Below are 4,526 nucleotides of genomic sequence, written 5' to 3' on the forward strand. Positions count from 1 at the left end.
GAAGATCCTGGCCCCGGCCTGGCCATGGGGAGTGGCAGGCTTGACGGTTGCCCTGATGTGGTATGAACCTCAGGAACAGGGCTGGGAGGCCCTGCACAGAGCCTCCTCCTGAGGCCCAGGATCCCTGAACCCTCTGTGGGGTGGGTGCAGTGGCTGCACTGCTGGCTAGTCCCTAAAGAGGGCGCTGCTCCCTCTTCCTGCCCCTGCCCGCAAAGCGCGGCCCCGGCTCCACATCCGGGCCCCTCTCTGCCGGACTGTGCTGCTCCAGTGCTGTGCTGAGGCCTGTGGGCTGCAGGCTGCATGGTGGGGGAGCCGTCAGCCTCCTCCCTGGGCCCTCCCTACAGCAGCTGGTATGATGCCAGCAGTCAGACAGCCCACTACAGCCATCAATACCACACGAGTTTTCACAAGAAGCTGGTCAAACTTTCCCTTGTGGAAAAAATTAGTCTGTGGCCAGGCGTGGCGGGGCCCGGCCCTCCCAGAAGGTTATCACGGCCTAACCTGCCAATTTGATAAATCTCTGCCTCATGGAGTCACAAACATTCTTCTCTAGGGGAGAAGTTCTCCATGATTCCATACATATAAATTTTAAAAAATTTAACTCGGGGCCGGGCGCGATGGCTCACGCCTGTAATCCCAGCGCCTTGGGAGGCCGAGGCATATGGATCACCTGAGGTCAGGAGTTTGAGACCAGCCTGGCCAACATGGTGAAACCCCGGTCTCTACTAAGAATACAAAAATTAGCTGGGCGTGGTGGCGTGTGCCTGTAATTTCAGCTACCCAGGAGGCTGAGGCAGCAGAATCACTGGAACCTGGGATACGGAGGTTGCAGTGAGCCAAGATCGCACCACGGCACTCCAGCCTGGGTGACAGAGCAAGACCTCAGATGGTGAAGGGTTTGGGGAGGAAGAGGATCAGGAAAAATAACTAATGGGTACTAGGCTTAGTACCTGGGTGTGGGAAGTAAGCCACCCAGGTGTTGAGGCAAGAGCTGGAGGGCACGAGCTGTTCCAGTATAATAAAATATATAAAATAAGAATAGTTAAACTAGATATAGATCATAGATATGATTGTATGTAACTATCATTAATCATTAGTCTGTAGCAATCACACTTTATTCCAATATTGTAATAATCCTCACTCTATAATCACAACCTAAGGAAAACCAGACCATACAGAGATAGGAGCTGAGGGGACACAGTGAGAAGTGATCAGAAGACAAGAGTGTGAGCCTTCTGTTATGCCCAGGCAGGGCCACCAGAGGGCTCCTTGGTCTAGCGGTAATGCCAGCATCTGGGAAGACACCGCATGTTGCCAAGCAGACCGTGGTCTAGCGGTAGCGTCAGTGCCAAGGAAAAGCACCCGCTACTTAGCAGACCAGGAAAGGGAGTCCCCCTTTCCCCGGAGGAGTTCAGAGAAGACTCTACTCCTCCATCTCTTGTGGAGGGCCTGACATCAGTCAGGCCTGCCCGCAGTTATCCGGAGGCCTAACCATCTCCATGTGATGCTGTGCTTCAGTGGTCACGCTCCTAGTCCGCCTTCATGTTCCATCCTGTACACCTGGCTCTGCCTTCTAGATAGCAGTAGCAAAATTAGTGAAAGTACCAAAAGTCTCTGATATGCAGAAATAATGGCATAAACGGTCTCTCTCCTCTCTCTCTCTCTGCCTTGGCTGCCAGGGAGGGAAGGGCCCCCTGTCCAGTGGACACGTGACCTGCGTGACCTTACCTATCATTGGAGATGGCTCACACTCCTTACCCTGCCCCCTTGTCTTGTGTCTAATAGATAACAGCACAGCCTGGCGTTCGGGGCCACTACTGGTCTCCGCATCTTGGTGGTAGAGGTCCCCTGGGCCCAGCTGTCTTTTCTTTTATCTTTTTGTCTTGTGTCTTTATTTCTACAATCTCTCAACTCCACACATGGGAAGAAAAACCCACTGGCCTTGGGGGGCTGGGCCCTACACCTGGGTGAAATAATCTGTACAACAAATCCCCATGACAGGTTTACCCGTATAACAAATCTGCGCATGTACCCTGACCTTAAAGTTATTTTTTTTTTTTTAGACAGAGTCTCCCTCTGTTGCCCAGGCTGGAGTGCAGTGGCATGATCCCAGCTCACTGTAACTTCTGTGTCCCGGGTTCTCTCTCCTGTTTCAGCCTCCCAAGCAGCTGGAATTACAGGCTTGCGTCACCACGCCCGGCTAATTTTTGTATTTTTAGTAGCGATGGGATTTCACCATGTTGGCCACCATGGTCTCGAACTCCTGACCTCAAGTGATCCGCCCGCCTCAGCCTCCCAAAGTGTTGGGATTACAGGCGTGAGCTACCGTGCCCAGGCAAGAAGGGAATACCTTAATGGCAACTTCTCCCCGCCACTTGCCTTGCCAAAATTCTTCACATCCACCTTTGCCAGTGCTTTCCTGTAACAACAAGAGTTTTCGCAATTGTTCTCTTAACAAGCAATGGTAGACCTGATCCAGAGCCTGATAATGTCGTATCGTAAATTAAATCTTTGAACGTAGTGCCCTCTGAAATAAAAGGATGATCTAATGAAGAGTCCTCTTTATTTGGCACTCGATGGTGAGTGGCAGAAACAGATCATCAACATGAGTGAGATGTGGAGGAGGCAATGGCAGCTGCTAGTTCTATGAGACCTGGGCCAGGTGACGGCTTCATAGTAGTTGAGTGTTTTATTTTATTGCGATAGTCCTGATTGCAGCAACATATTGTGGTCACACACCCAGTTTATGTATTTATATTTTTTATCTTAAACACATTTTTTTTTTTTTTGAGGCAGTCTCACTCTGTCGCCCAGGCTGGAGTGCAGTGACGCGATCTCGATTTACTGCAACCTCCGCCTCCTGGGTTCAAGCGATTCTCCTGCCTCAGTCTCCCGAGTAGCTGGGTTTACAAGTGCCTGCCACCATGCCTGGCTAACTTTCATATTTTTAGTAGAGATGGGGTTTCACCATGTTGGCCAGGTTGGTCTTGAACTCCTGGCCTCAAGTAATCTGCCCACCTGGGCCTCCCAAAGTGCTGGGATTACGGGTGTGAGCCACCACACCCAGTAAGACAATAGATTCTTGTAAACTTTAGACACCCAATTGAGCTAACAAACACTAGGTCTTATTTCTTTTATCAAACTGTGTGTTTGTACCCATTAATCAGCTTCTCTTCCTTCTCCCCCTCAAGAATAAACTTTTGTTAAAAAAGAATCATAGAGAGGTTCATTCTCTCTTCAGTCTCTTTTGCTTAGCCGTTTCTACCTTAGCTATGAGTTTAAAGTAAACCCAGGCTGGGCGAGGTGGCTCATGCCTGAAATCCCAGTGCTTTGGGAGGCTGAGGCGGACAGATCACTTGAGGTCAGGAGTTCGAGACCAGCCTGTCCAATATGGTGAAACCTCATTTCTACTAAAAATACAGAAAATTAGCCAGGCGTGGTGGTGGGTGCCTGTAATCCTAGCTACTCAGGAGGCTGAGACAGGAAAATCACTTGAACCTGGGAGGTGGAGTTTGCAGTGAGCTGAGATTTCATCACTGCACTCTAGCCTGGATGACAGAGTGAAACTCTGTCTCAAATGAAACAAAAGGAAACAAAAGTAAACCCAGCCCAGTAAATCTGGGCTGACCCTGTGGTTCAGTTTTTGTTCCACTCTAACATTTGGTCTCACGTGGAACCCACACATTCCCACACATTCAAAAAAAAATTTAAAAGATAACTGAAAACATTTACTGGAGTTTGAACAACTGGAGTCACAAGGTGATTTTACAAGGGCAATTTTTAGCGATGGGAATGACTAGTTGCATGAGTGGCTTGAGAAATTAGTGTAAGATCGCCTATAGAAAGAGCTTCTTTTAGAAGACTATTTTTGGAAAATAACTTCAAATGTAAAGCAAAGTAGGCCGGGCATGGTAGCGCATGCCTGTCATGTTAGCACTTTGGGAGGCCGAGGTGGGAGGATTGCTTGAGCCTGGGAGTTTGAGATCAGCCTGGGCAACAGGGTGAGACCTTGCCTCTACAAAAATTAGAAGAAATTAGCCACACGTAGTGGTGCTTGCCTGTAGTGCTAGCACTTTGGAAGGCTGAGGTGGGAGGACTGCGTGAGCCCAGGATAGGGACTTTGCGCTGCAGCCTGGCAATGGAGAGACTCTGTCTCAAAACAAAACAAAACAGAAAGTTACATGAATGAAAGGTGTGCAAGGAACACCCATCGTGTCTTTTACCCAGGTTCCCCAGTTAATATTCAGGCCCGCTTGCATTATCATTTGCTCTCCTCCTCTCTCTCTGTCTCTTTCCCTTTCTGTCTCTATCTCTGTGTCTCTCTGTTTCTCTATATCTCTCTTTCTATCTCTCTCTCTTTAAAACATGCTTAAATTTTGTTTTGTATTTTTTTCATTTTTGTTATTTTTTTCTTCCTTTTTCCTATCTATCTCTTTTTTTTATTTTTATTTTTTTTTGAGACGGAGTCTCACTCTGTCGCCCAGGCTGGAGTGCAGTGGCCGGATCTCAGCTCATCGCAAGCTCCA

The sequence above is a fragment of the Mandrillus leucophaeus genome, unplaced genomic scaffold (genome assembly GCF_000951045.1).
Source record: "Mandrillus leucophaeus isolate KB7577 unplaced genomic scaffold, Mleu.le_1.0 Scaffold8, whole genome shotgun sequence".
In the NCBI taxonomy this organism is placed as follows: domain Eukaryota; kingdom Metazoa; phylum Chordata; class Mammalia; order Primates; family Cercopithecidae; genus Mandrillus; species Mandrillus leucophaeus.